Source organism: Haemaphysalis longicornis, unplaced genomic scaffold, assembly GCF_048455015.1.
Source record: "Haemaphysalis longicornis isolate Haplotype H1 unplaced genomic scaffold, Haemaphysalis longicornis Haplotype H1 scaffold_9, whole genome shotgun sequence".
Taxonomy (NCBI): Eukaryota; Metazoa; Arthropoda; class Arachnida; order Ixodida; family Ixodidae; genus Haemaphysalis; species Haemaphysalis longicornis.
The window spans coordinates 125,728,839-125,743,928 of record NW_027526460.1 but is presented as its reverse complement, the minus strand read 5'-3'; the positions used below and the strand labels follow the sequence as shown (position 1 = coordinate 125,743,928).

General features: G+C 44.8%; 1 protein-coding gene across 3 annotated transcripts in view; it reads left to right on the top strand.

Moving 5' to 3' along the window:
- The window catches only part of Ack (activated Cdc42 kinase), a 90,505-nt gene that overhangs the window by 66,059 nt on the left and 9,356 nt on the right, over window positions 1-15,090 (top strand). The window lies entirely within an intron of this gene.

Below are 15,090 nucleotides of genomic sequence, written 5' to 3'. Positions count from 1 at the left end.
ACTCCCGTGCTCTGGTCACCTGTCTTCTATGGACAGTGCAGTGCTGTGGGGATCACAGTATGATCACATCGGCCCTTCTGTCCTTAGCCAGGAGGTCTGTTTGAACAAATGAGTGAACAAATTTGTGTATTCTGTTATTGTAAGCGCATCCGCTGTGATAGTGCGTGGTGATAGCCAAGATAGCACGCACCGTGGCGCTGTTCTGAAGTGGAGCTGTGAACGAGGTGTATGGGCAGCTGATATCTGTCTCCCCTTGAGAGGGGCTGTAGTACCGACCCCCGCTTCCCCCCCGTTCAGTGTTTCAGTGTTCTTGTGCAGTGTTAAGGGGTGACCAGGAAGGAATGGTGGCAGACTTTGTCGCCACTTGTAATTGAACTGGGGGCGAATTTTGCTGTGTGCCAGTAAACCTCCGGTGGGATTGATTTCTCGTAGGGTCTCACGTGATTGGCTACCGAGACCATTCTTCGCGACGTTTTCATGCACCCAGCCAATCACGTGAGGCCTTGCGAGATATCGCCCCTACTGTAGGTTTTCTGGCACCCAGTAGGACTTTCTCCCTGAAGAACGAAAAGCCCCATTGGAGGGGTGGCCTTTCCGATTTTAGTGGGAGAGTTTTTGGTTTCGTGCCCGCAGATAAGTGGGATTAGGGTGTCTGCCATTCTGGGACTCATGTTTTGTTGTTAGCCACAGTTCTAGAACGGTGAGTTGTGCGTGCTTGATGGTGCTAGCACCTTTCGTTTACAGTTTTGTTGTGTTTTCTGTGTTTTAGGCGCACTTGGGCATAACGAGCCCTTCTTCAGTACTTTTCCTTTCGTAATTCGGGCACACATAACTGCAGTGACAAGGGAACTAAAGGGCCACTTGTCATGCTGATGGTTTGTGTGGGATCTGTCCCAGTTGTGGGCTCATTACCAGCTGATGTTTTGCTGTTTCTAGCTTAGCTAGTGGCGTTTCGTCTCAACAAAACCCGGTCGTCTCAACAAAACCCCGTAATCATGGTGGGTGACATTGATTGACAGGCACGTCTTTCACTTCGGTGCTGCTGGTTGGTTGTAGCGAATGCCTGGGCGACGCATTCGATTGTAGTATTCAAAGAATACCTCCGTTGTTTGCGATGCCCGGGCGTGATTATTAAGCGCTAACGCTGTGATGGCAGGCTCAACTTGCCTCTGCTTTCTGTATGTCCCTGGGAAACGCGGAAAGGCAGCTCAGCTGTCCAGAGGCACAAAGCTTACACTGCCAGGGAGCTGAGTTGAAGCCAGTTCCTTGCTCTGAGTGGGTTAGCATAGTGAGTAAGATTCTTGTTTGGGGCAGGTCATGGCCAACTTTGTGTCCCCTTTTCTTCTGTTGTTTGTCGTTTTGAAATCTCGGTGTGCTGTATGGCCTCTCTGCAATGTGTTCGGGATCTATCCATTCCTCAAAGCCTGATGGTGAAAGCAGGGTCCTGTTTTGAAGCGAGCTTTGGACTGCAAATAAGCTTTGGACTACATTGCAGACAACCTAAGGGGAGACCACTGGCGTTATGGCTGCAAAGCATACAAAGGCACGCCAGATCGGAATGTTTTTCTCAAACGTGCTAGCAGATGGCATTGCATTGCAGCTGCCTCTTTTCTGCCGAATGCATCGCTGTGATTGACTTTGTACTTGTTAGGCTTAGAGGGAGAGAAACAAATTCGTTGAATCCCACCCTGAAAAAAAAAAGAAAAGCAGATGTTTACAACTGTGATGCGTCAGGTTCAAGGTGCTACAGTGGTACAGATAGCGGAAGCATGCCAAGTAGGCTTAGCAGTCCAGTCTGTCGCATGAGTGCACATCTGTTCAGAAAAGGGCCTCAGCGTAGCATATTCTTTACCGTCCTAATCAAAACTCTGAAACAATATCAGGAACACCTTGTTGCCAACCTTTGTACTTTTTTTTTTCTGTTGTAGGGGGCTGCAAATAATAATGAAAATAAAAGTGCTACAGCTTTGCCCTTATACTTTTGTGGGCTGCTTCACGGCATTTGTATGATGAATTGAGTGAGCAAAGTAAAAGCATCAGTATGTTATTAATTAAAGGGGCCATGAAGGCAAAATGCAACTTTGATGCACTCGAGAGATAACCCTATTAGATTGACACTGATACCACTTTTAACGCCAACTTCACTCTAAGAAGATGTAGTAATAATATATACAGAGCCTAGACTTGTGAATCACCAGTTACTATGTAGCAGTGGAGTTACAATGCGGTGAAGTCCACGTGTGCAATTGGCTGTGGCCGACAGAATCAAATGCGTTTATACGCATTTGATTTTACAAAGATTTTACAAAGATGATACAAAGATTTTACATCTTCAAAATGAGCTATTTGTGCTTGAAAGTTAGTGATAACCTTTTTTATAGCAGTAAGAATAATGAGTTAAAAAGCAGAAATTCTGAATGAACATGTAAACATGTACACCATAACACCGGAGGACATTACATCGGCCGTGCAGAGAATTCTGAAACGATACCAGCCAACCGGCACGAGCGACCCTGCCCTTTACATAACCCTGTATATTGAGTCACACCCAATGTCTCGCTCATGAAACACACACTATGAACCATAACAAAATATGGAATGCCCATGTCTGATCATAGATACTCTGAGAAATTGCCGAACTATATCTCTGTCTCATCTAGGAAGGCCAGTGATAAGGAACCGCATTTTGGCTTGCCTCTTGGCAGTCTTCCAGTTCCTGCTGGATTGCAGTGTTTGGTGACTGCGTAGGAGTCGTCTTACTAACTCTTGCTTTAGGTACCTGCCTCTAATACATCGTTTCTGTGACATAAAACATAGTGTGTAGTGGGAGAATTGAAATTTTAGGTTTGATTGTTGAATTTCTTCAGCAAATGAAGCATTGTTTGCTGCTGACCAAGTGCTGAGGGTACTATAAAACACGTGATCTTTCGACTAGACTAAAACGGAGCTGTATGTTGCCTTCGTGGCCTTTTTAAGGTGCCTCTGTCAAAATGCCTGTGTTTTTAAAAAAGCCTGTCACCTATATATAACTGCTTCTTCTATTCCTCTATCTTGGCCTCTAAATTCATAGAACATTCCCACTGATAGGCTTAACTGAGGGTTGATGGCTTCCCTAAAAAGGTTTGGCTGAGTGACTCAGTGCTGAGTAGCCTTTTGGTCATCAGTTGAGGCCTGGAGATTGAATGAGTGGATGGGTTTTTTTTTTTTTTGCTCTGGATGGCAGCTTGAGTATGCATCATTCTGCAAAGAGATTGCAGTTGGACTGTCAGGTTGGTCGAAGGAGACGCGAGATCTGCGTCTTACTATTGAGACGATGCGATTGTGATGCTGGGGAAGGTGTGCTCACGACTGAATGTCCTCCTCGTTTTCACATCTGAGCGCTTCCTCACTCCGTCTGAGTGGTGGTTGTAGGTGAGGGAGGGTGTTATACTCATTTTTGGTAGTTCGAGCGTGCTTTGTTTTGAAGTAGGATGTAGACGGAAGAACTGTGCTTTGTTTTTGAGCGAGCTTGCATAAATATGCTGAATTGAGCGTCCCTTTATGGGTGCCAACTCCCGTCAGTTAAACTAGGTTTGGCATTGCAATCTCGTTAGCAATACTATCGCTGTTAGGTTTACTTGAAGAAGTGGTAGCATTTTTGAAGCAGCACTTCTGAAATGGTTGTTTTTGGGACATGTGGTTTGCAGGCTGTGAACGCAACCTTTGCATGGTGCATCGTTGATGTGCGAACTTATATACGACTGGTAAACGTATGTGAAGGGAGGGAAATTCAATCCAAGTAGGTTCACGTAGTTCTGTTTCAAGTGCCCTTTTATTGTTTATGCTGTTTGTGAGAAGCTTTAGTTTCGGGTACTACAAGTAAAATTACTTTCTTCTAAATTAACTGAAGGCTGTCAATGTCCCTAGTTTATGACCAACTGAAACAATATTGCCACGAGTTATCACAGTAGACAAAGTTATAATATTATATCTGCTCATATTACTGGGGCACACCTCTTTTCTTAGACTTTGAAGTGCACACAGTTAGTGTGCTTTCGTATCTCCTTGGTGCATTTCTTTCTTTGTATACCACAACGCAGTGCCAATCACGAATGAACCGCGTAAGTCGCTTGCAATTGAAATCACTTGGCACTTGTGCGTTGTGCTCAAGCGAAGGCCTGCAAATAAGCCTTATTAGAGGCAGGCAGAGAGCTTGCCTTGCATTTGATCTGCGAGCATTAAGTCCATTTCATCACTGCCCAAGATATTGAAGCCCACTGAACTACAGTTGTTTGTGGGAAAGCAGCTGCAGTTGTCGCACGACCTGTAATTTGATAGTTTTTGATGGACGACCACGGTGCTGGGAGTATTACGGTACAGAAGAACATAGCACCTGTGGTAGTTTAGAATTTGAGGCGCCAGTGTACTTTAATATTCACTTTTGAAACAACTGTTTGATGTAGTCACGGCAAAGCAATGCTTTGTTTCTCTGCTGCAAAGAGCGATTGGAGAGGCTGCTCATTTGACGTTTCATACCTAATCTGACGTCTGTGTACTAAGATTGGAAGTATGAATGCGTCGACACATTCAGTTCGACTATTTCGCGAGGAAAGGTCGTTCGAATTTGGAGAGTTTTTCGTACTAAAGAAGTAGCTGAGAGAATGGCCTTGGAGTCTCTACTTGGCGACTTTTATTGCGCACAGCCACAGGCATTCTACTAACCTGAGCAGTTTTTCATGCGAGTGCCCGTGTGGTGCCTTTTACTTGGGTGTAGTCCTTTCGACAGTCATTATTTTGTACTCATTTTGCAAATTAGTGACACAAGCAATGTTGCCGGTGTCCAATCGCTACTATACCAACTGTATTTTGAGCACAGAGTATTTTGAATCGCTGTTTGGCTATTTGCAACAGAGTTGTTTGATGCACAGTTTTACTCTTTTTTTTCTTTTTTCTTCGTGTTTCTCTTCTACCAAAGTTGATTGTAAAATCCGTTGTAAAAGCCACATCAGTGTTTTTCTACCTTCACTTTGTTAGTGCTCAGAATGAAGTGTTTATTTGCGATGCGAGGCAATTTTTCTTGAGCAAATGGTAGTTTACATCACATACATTGTCAGATCTGTGGTCACATTCATGCCAGTGCTGTGGTGAGGGAGCTGAATTACTCGATTACTGCAGCCAGGTTTCCCTTATCCTGAATGTAATCAGGTGAGCGGACAAAGTATTGCCACAAGATAGCGTGTTTAGTAGTTTGATGCTGCTAATAAATTCCCTCATATTATCTTATCGCCTCACGCAGGGTGATCCTGATGTACTTGCATTTTTCATTTTGTCGAGACCTGCTGTCTGTTGCACCTCGAGTCTGTGTTAACTTATTTGACCTGGAGCTTACTGTGCCTTCGTGCTCGGCAAGGCTGTTTTTGTAGAGCACAAACAAATGCAATTGTACTACTTTATACCTTTTGTTTGTGTGCGTTTTTGACGAGCTTAATAAATTTAGTTGTTTTGAATGCCAAAAAAACCTTTTTGTTTCTTGAGTCCTTCTTCTTATTTTGATTGGTAGTTTGGCTAGCCTAATTCTTTGTTGCATTCTGATTTTGCAACAGCGATTAGAAGGCCCTTTTAAAAGCTTACCTGTGAAGTAAGGTAGGTGAAAACTACTCATTAAATGCATGCAATGTCAGCTAAATGCAATTACTACATGGGGATTTCGTGACTCTGTGGAGTTGGAAGTTATCTGGAGGTAGAAACAGAATCAACTTGAACTGGCTGTTCCGTAAAAAAAACATGATTTTACTGATGCACAGGGGGTTATACCTAATCTGAAAGAAGGGAACTTTGTTGAGGTTTATTTGCATGACCTAAGCTCAACGAGTAATGACTGAAGAAACGAAACAATGCCTGTCATCAGCATTTTCATTCTTCTTCGGATCCTCATAAACAGCTACAAGAATTAGCACCACAGGTGGGGTGATTGCATGCGGAATAAGAACAGGGGTTATTTCTCCACAACTTTTCTCAACTATGGCCACCTGCTTTTGTGGAAGTTATAGTTAAGGTGAACATCTTCGACAGAACTCTGTCTGGACTTGAGGAAGGGCCCTTGATTGGTGTATTTGCCTTTTCCTCAAGTTATAGTGAAGGCATGGCATGTTGTGAGGAAAGATGACTTGTGTTGCTGTACTTTTGTGTAACCTCTGTCGGTGTCTAGGCTTGACCTATGCTCAGAAACAGCCTTTCAAACAAATGAGGGCCTTTAATTCCGAAACAGCCTTCGACCATCTTATGAATCTACTGCTTAACTGAATAGTTCCAAACAGCAGCAGTAATATGTTACTGTAATTTTTTATTGACTTACTTATAAAAATGGAAAGAAGTTAGCAGCAAGCTGATGTCAGGCAGCTAGAGAATCAACATACCCTCCCGCTCCTGTATGTGTTGGTCAATCAATCAGTTGTAGGAGCAGCAGCATTGAAGCTCGCAATGCAGTTTTGTTTCAGGTGATTCACTCCAATGTGCATCAGTTCACGCGACATAAACCAGTGCAGGCTGTTCTGTAGGCAGTTGGTGCTGTTATCTTCGCTACAATGCACAGGAAGGAGCTCTTGACGTTCCTTCTCAGTGATGCCTGTAGAGAAAGCAAGCGCTGGCCAGCCTTCCACAGTACTGGCATGGGTTGACCACCAAGCAAAGGCGTTGATACTCGCGTGCGGTAGTCGGGAGGTTGTGACGTTGCAGGTTTCACGTGTAGTGACATACCACTTTACAGAACGGTACCAGCGAGACCAATCGAATCGGAACTAAACACCGTCATCACTGAATGAAATGTCCTTATTTATTGTAGGATCGTTCTTTGGCCTAATAGGGGTGTAGGAGAGAAGACAGAAGGAAAAGAAAGAAGTGCGTACACACATGCGTGTATATGGTGTACATCCACAATCACATGCGACGATCAATGCTTGCCTCGTGAGCGAACGCCCAGAGGGAGAGCAGTGTGTCGCGGCTGTTGTTGTTGGGGGTGGCCCATTGGTGCAGGGTGTTGATGTGCGGTGGCAGGTACTGGGCACGGAGGTCCTGGTAGCCAGGGCACTCCCACAGCAAGGGGGTCACTGTTGGGCACACTTCCATGGTGCATGTGGAACAGCTCACTATGGGCCCTGTTCCTGGTCGCCATCGTCACTGTCGTCAGTAGCCCCGGGTCTGCATCGGTGATTGGCCCACCATTTGGCGAGCACGTCTTCTGTCAATGCGGCTCCCGCACGTGCCTTGTGGATGAGGACCTGAGCCCCCCGTGGCAGTCCTCGGGGCAATGGGTGGTTGTTGGTGGGGATGTGCCGCCAAAGGGTGCGCCTTCGCTCCTTCTTGGCTGCCAGGATTTTGGCTGGTGGGTCGGGATTGTCTGGTGCGGGCACAGTCTGGGTCGTCAGGGCGGAGTGGTCGTCCATATGCTTGCTTTGCCAACGCTTGTGCGGCTCCATCGCCAATGCCACTGTAGAAGATAATTTGACCCACATTCCTCTACTCAATTTTGGACACTTCTGGTGACCCCATGTGCACCAGAAGTCTTCTGGTGACTTCCTGTGCACTACGCTTGTGCAGTGTAGGGCTGAGGACACACTCAACCAGTCTTCTAACTGGATGTAGTCTGCACCGCAAAAGGTCCCAGAAAAGCGGGGGCGTGGACGAACTTGGCGGCCACTACGGAGATTTGTCGCCGTAGGTTGTAGTGGCACCGGCACCGAAACTACCGTATTTTCGTGTGGATAACTTGCCACTGCATATAAGTCGCACCCCCGCTTTCAGCCCGCCATAAAAAAAAAAAAAATTCTTGCGTATTGCCCGCCCATTTGATACAGGAAGGGCTGCACCAAAGCTACTGCTCAAGCAACACATCACATACTATATGTAGATAGAAAAAAGCGTATATTTAGCAAGTAGAACACACTGACTGCAAGGCGAAAGTCAAGTCACTATTCACTCAGTGTCACTGCTCTTGCTAGAGCTATCACTTGAGCCGCAGTAATGTTCAGTTGTTAGAGCGCGTTCGTCCTTGTTTTTTCTTCCTTGTCCTTGTATGTTTTGTGCAATTGCTGCCACGGAAAGCTTAGTTAGTGTTACTGCGTAGGAGCTTCACGGCAATGCGTGTTGTGCCGTGAAGCTCTACTAAAGGAAAAACCCCGCATTGTATCCTCACGCTTACTTTGCCGCTGAAATTTTTGCAGTTTTGGTGGTGTGTGTTATATGCGCAAAAATACAGTATATGTCCCAATGCAGAAGCACAGCGTCATTATCTACTTCTTTGTTTCTCAATGATACCAACAGCACTGTTGTAATATTTCCAGAACAAAAATAGAATGAGAAGTACTCAATTTCTCATAAGCGAAGCAGATGATTAGCACTAAGGGTGGTGTGGTTTATTTCGTTCTGATATTTTTAAGTTTTGCTTCATTGCAAAAAGCAAGGTGCAGTAATTTGCTTCTTTAATGGGTAAATACAACCCAAGGTTCTAAATTATCAAGTGAAAGACTGCTGTAAAAACCATCTAAGGCAGCAGTTTTTGCAAAAAGGATTCTTCGCTGCTAAAAAAAAAAAGCAAGTTCAAGCCCTGTGCGTCATCCAGGTGAGTGTCATTCGAGTGCTATTAGTTTTCTTTCATTTAATTGAAAAATTCTCATCAAAACTTGAGCATTTGTCGTACCTTTAGGTGGCCTATGGCTTAATAATTGTAGCTTTCCGGCTGAATCTTCTATTTAAATAGTTCTATTTCATTTGAACAGATTTGTTAATGGGAGAAAATAATTACTGTACGAGTTAGTCGATCACACTGAAATTTTTTTTAGCAACTCTGGGTCTGGAAAATTTTACCTTCCTAATTTTGATCTTTGGTCCCAGTTACGTAACACACTGTGCAGGTTATGTATAAACTGTTAAATCAGCCACAAGAGTTCTAGACGAATGAAATTTGTGCACAGGCATCTAAGCTATGAGATGAATTTGCTTTCAAATGCTGGGCTTGCGTGCGTGTATGAATATTATTTACCTCAATATCCAGTGCCGTAACCCACTCCCACTATGCCTGTATTTCACAAGGGAAAGGGGCTATGTCTGGGTGTGTGAGTGGATGGGTTCGGAAATTGTTTATGAAGAACCAGTGCACTTCACAAGCGTTTGGGCAATGCTGGGTGATCGTGCGCTCACCGATCACCCTCACCAAATCCATAAAGTGAAGCTACCACTGTCTAAATCAAGAACGATGCCCAGGAGTTGTTCCCTCAAGCCTCTGGCTGAAAACATTCTGTCGCCCACCACTTACCGATGCCAGTTGCTTGTCCAGTGCCAGCGTTCCTAGAGGGCTAGGGCAGCAATAGTTGTCCTTAATATGTTAAGGCGTAGTTGTCCTTAACTGTTGTCCTTAACGTATTAAGGCAAAATCCATAAATTACCCATTGAGCCGAAAGCTCGCATCTGTAATGAAAAAATGGCTCCTTCATGAGGCGTTGTACAGTACGGGGCTTTCCACAGCACAAGCTTGAGTGGAAAAGCTGGGATCAACCATTGTCTTCCATAATAATAAAAGGAATAAAAAATGGACTCCTTCAGAGGCGTTTCACGGCACGAGGTGTTCAACAGTGTAAATTTAAACTCTGCAGTTGCGAGAGCTGGTTCCCCCACCAGCACACTGCAGGTGAAGGGAGTGGAAGAAGGAACAGCAGAATTCACCATCACCATCGAACCTCCTATTACACTGTGGTAGGAACAAGAGCAGTGCAACACGTTGGAGGCAGATAAAAGCCATTCGAAAGCGTTCAGGCAGCTTGCTAAGGAAAGCATCTCAAGCAGCAAGATTACAAAGCCCTTTGACAATGCGAGGCACAAGCAAGGCATCTCGGGTGCTCGACTGGACATTTATACTTTTGTAGCATAGAAGAATGAGACAGACGGCGGTGGCTGGTATCCACAAATATATTTTACACGACTCACTCGGCTAGAAAAGGGATGAGACAGCATGCTGTTGGCATTGTTTTGCCAACGGTGATTTCACACAACTGTATGGCTCGTGTGCTCAAGTGCTTTGTCATCGTTTTCAACCACCGTGGCACATTAGGAGTAGTCTACCCCTTGCGGTAGGTGTCCTTAGGTGTCCTTAGGTCTCCACAACCCTTTAGGTGTCCTTATTTTTTATAACATGGGTCACAGGTGTCTTGGTGTTCTGCTCATCAAACCTTGGTGTTTAAAATGGGCCTCCGAAATTGTTCCTTGCCACTGGTGCCACCAAAGTTTAATGAGTTGTAAAATTAGTTCCAAGCGATGCATAAAAAGACCAATTCTCTTGTTGCACTCACTAGGGTTCATAGTACTATTGGAAAATACAAAGATTACAGCTTTATAACTAACACTGTTTTGTCTATTGTTCCTCCAAAAATGACTAATCATCTCTAATTATCTTGGTAACTAATTGGCTTACTCAAAAAATAATGCCACATTTGAAATCAATGGGAAAAAAGCAATAGGACTGACAAGTTTCAGAGTTTTCTTAAAAATTAAAGGAAGCTGTTTTAAGAGCACTGTCCCCCCTTAAATTAACTGATTCCCCCTTTTGCGCATGCATGCATGCATAGACACCTCTAGTGGAGATTTGAGAAATTCAATGGAACTGTCAGTTCTGAGTATTGGACTGAGCGCCTACAAGTTCTGAAACTGAAATTGTAACCAATGCACTGGAACTCCTCTGCTAATAAGAAAACAAAATTTTACATTATGTATTTATCCAGTGCAGGAGACAGAAGATTATATCATCATTGTTTTCGTAAACTGTCTCAGCTGTTACCAGGAATGTGGAATAATACAATAATGCATTGCTCGATGAACCTAAACGTTTGGCAATTTTTTTTTATAAATGTTTGGCCTTACCCTGGTTCATCGCCAGAGCACACATGGCGTCGTGAGCTTTGATTCTTCTTCAGAAGCTACTGAATTGGGAAGAATTGCCAAAAGGTGTGCAAGAGAAAGATGAGGCAAGCAAATTACAGCTTGTGTTTGAGGCAAATTGCATCCTCTCCCATCTCGCTAAATCTACCAAAGTTTTTTGAGGACGGCTGTGGATCAGGGCCGTGACCCACGGGTAAAAAATCTGCAGAAATTCAGAGAATTGCCTACATTTTGAGTTCTTTGCAGCCAGATTTGGCTGTGAGTAGCCAAATTCGTTGGTTTGTATTGTTGTTTTAAGTGCGAATGCACTTCTTAAGCGAGCCTGAATCGTCTGCCGCCGTCGTCCACATAGCAACAGCTGCGGGTGCGCGCGCTCCTCGTCTTCCTCCTCGTCTTCCCTAGCAACGGGGGTAGATGGGCGCGCGCTACTCTCCTCCTCCTCTCTCCGCTCAGTGACTGCGGGTGTTGGGCGCCTCCTCTCCACTTCGGGCGGGAGAGCTCTCGCTCGCGTAGCGGCGCTCCGCATTCCGACACGTGAGGGCGCTCGTGTAGCCCTCGCCGTAACGGCGGGCGCTACTCTCCTCCTTCTCTCTCCGCTCAGTGACTGCGGGTGTTGGGCGCCTCCTCTCCACTCCAAGATCACGATATCCACCGTAATCGCGCAATCAACAACCGTGCATTCGCACTTACACACTCTCCCCCTCGGGGAAGTGCGAGGGAATTTTTTTAATTCTTTTGTTTTTTCGACAATGGTGTAAATGTACACCATTGTAGAGATTCATTGCTTTTACTTCACCAATTATGTATTTTTCTGCAGATGCGAGGCAAAGAGCAGGGTTGGTCCGTTTTTGCGATTTCTATTAGTGTTTTTGCCCTTATTTTTCAGGCTTTATATTTTAGTCTTCATTTTTAAAGGTGTGTGAGACACAATTTTTTTGTCAGTTCGTCTTTGTGAGATTGTTAATTTTTCAAATTTCCGTATTTTTTTATTGATTTAACGTGCTGACGCAATGCAGGTGATGAGGCGCGCTGCAGTGGAGGGCTCCGGATGAATTCTGACCACCTGGGGATCTTTAATGTGCCAAAATCTCGTACACACGAATGTTTTTGCTTTTCACCTTCATCAGAAAAGCGGCCGCCGTGGCTGGGAATCGAACCCGCGACCTCGTGCTCAGCAGCACAACGCCTTAGCCACTGAGCCACCACGGCGGGTTTTCGTATTTTTTGGTTTTTCAGAATTCTGTCCGACCAGTTTATCTCCATTCACACCATGATAATGATTGATTGTGTTACTTCCACCAATTATCCATTCTTGTGCAAATGCAGGGCATCACGCGGTCCTTGCTGTGGGAGAGTGCTTGGCCAAGAACGCTATGCACTAAAAGCAGACTAGCCGGTGCACTACTTAAAGTGGAGCAGAGGCTATTTGCTTGTCTGGGTAGCCGCTGCACAGGGGGGACAAGCCCAACTTTGCACTAGCAGAGGCAGAAGAACAAACTGGATGATGGCATAAGGTGGAAAGCTTCACGAAGAGCGTGGGGAGAAGTGGGCAACCCTGGCAGGAACATTGAAGTTGTTAAAAGTCTGGTTGTTCAGCTACAAGGCGACACACTCTTGGAGTGCTTTAAAATGACTGGGAGGGTGTACAAATAGGAGCATAGGCAGGAGTAAGGTTCAGCTAGCTAAGCAAGGCTTAGAGGGGGGAAGTCCAGCACGAGAAAAGAGGGACTCACTCAATTGCACAGAGCATTGGTGACGGAGTGAAGGCGCCGACATGATGCCACACAGCCTGGTGGGATGTGTGGGCTGGTGGAGAAGGGGCTCCTCTACTGTGCAAAGTGAGTCCGAGAACAATAATGCCATCGATGAATGGTGCATGGCAGAGATTGAGTTGCTGAATAGCTTGACAAGGAGCCCGGATTTAGTGGTAGATGGGAGAGGTGAGATGGATATGTAATGGAGAGAAGTCACCTTGGTACTGCCAAGTTGACACACCAAGCGGGCATATCGCCATGCACCATGTGCGGTCGCCGTTCGAAGACTCAATGTACAGCATGGTAAAGTACATACAGAGTGACATAATGTCGGTCTAAAGAGACACAAAGTGACAGAACACAGATCCGGTGTCACTATGCGATTGCATGGGTGTACTTAAATTCACCAGCTCATTTGCCAACAGGCTGCCACTTCAGCCCAAGTGGTGGTGGATACCACAGACTAAGAAAAAAAGCCCGGTGCCATCTTTATCATTCTTATTATTCAGAAATTCATGTCTTTCATAACTACTCTGACTGCAGTCTTTTCGTCTTTGTCTCTTTCTTGGGCTCTGTTTAGCTCACCTGTTGCTTACTTGGTTTTTTCTTTCTTTTGTCTGTTGCATTGACAGAACATATTGAGGAAAGCATTAGGAGATGGGGGATGCAGGGTCAAAGGGGAAAGTGAATAATGTGGCAGCGAGAATGGAGCATTTGAGGCTGCCGGCAGCAGTGTACAGGAGGAGAAGTTAGAGCCTGATACGTAGGATCGTGGGCTGATTCGAGAGAGAACAAACGTACAAATGATTGGGAGCGCTGCAGTCAGTGACAGTGATGTTTTATTTTTTGGACACTGTAAAATGCCTAGTTGGTAGCAAGAATGTCACAAAACTGGCAAGGAGGTGAAATATTTTTGGGAGATTAAAAGTGTAGGTGTGCGAATTTTCGCAAGTCAAACATGTTTGGGAGGTTAAAAGTATAAATGCGCGAATTTTCGAAAGTTTGAGTACTTCGCATATAGTGTTTGCTATTCCATTCAATTTTTAGTGTGGTTTTACTGTTAAAAGTATTTGAAGTTTCCGAATCATAGTGCAATGAAAATTAGCTGTACCGCACCGCGTGCCTGCGCGACATGCGTTTGTAGGTCGGCTTTTCCGCACGACACTGAAGCTGTGCAAGAAAGCTTGCCACGTGTGCGCCTTCAGCGAGCCAAGTGTATGCTAACTGCATCTGGTGTATGTTAGTTGAAATGAAACGCTGTATGCTACTTGTGTAAAATTACAAGACGGAAATGATTCATTCCCCTGTCAGTACAGTGGAGCGATTGAAGAATCAATAGTTGTTACCAGCTGTTGGCTTTCAAGCATGGCTAGCCTCTTTTCCATGACTGGTGGGACCATTCAAATAGATATATCCTCTATTCACAGCACGTTGACGGACCCACTTTTCGTCATGGCAATTTATGCCAAAATTTTGCTCCACTGCGTTTGCCGTCTTGTCTTAATCTTGTATTTTGAAATTTTTGTACCATATTTTTATCAAGCACTGACACATGAACCCTCGGATGTGTCAAGTCCTGATCTTTCTTTTGCAGATATTTTTTGGAAGCCTTATACACATTAAATTGAAGATATTCATACCTGAAAATATTCAGTTTGGCCCACAGTCAGTTTCACTATTTGTATTTGACTCGCAGTCCCAAATTTGATGTATGCACACCTAAAGCTAAAAGGAGAGTGTCTCGGGTGGGTACATGGTGCCGAAAGCAAGTTGGCCTGCAGGACAGAGAGCAAGGGTACTCAATATGCCGCTCCAAGCATGTACTGTATTCGCACGATTATAACGCACCCCCGATTGTAACACGCAGGTAAGTTTTCTTATAAAGATCCGAAAAAACGATTTAATGTGAAAAATAATTTAAAAATATATATATATGTGAAACAGCCTGTCAAGATATATTCCCATCGTGGAACGGGTACTATGAAATTTACTCGTGCGATGTTGACGGATTGTCTTGGATTGAATTCCTTTGAATTTTGGAAAGAGTTTGCGCCCAGTTTGGTGCTTTGACGCTGGTTTCGCTTTTGCACCCTATTGTAATGCGCACACAAATTTGAAGGCTACCTTTAGCAAAATAAGGGGCCCATTAGAATCGAGAAAATATGGTATGTGCCATCAATGAGCCATTCTCCCAGCATGGAATGACCGAGACGGTATGAAGGTTACAAAAATGAGTGGGGTTATGTTCCGTGACTGTTTGCGGAATATGGGGAGGCTGCTATGGTTCCAGAAGTGGATGAAGTATTAGAAATGTGGTCACAGGCAGCAGAGTCGGTGAGTTTGTGCAGGAGCTTGAATAAAATCTCGTAAGTGAGAAGGAGGTCGTGGGGATGATGATGCGCTCGGCCGCACTCCAGCGACTCGGTGCCCC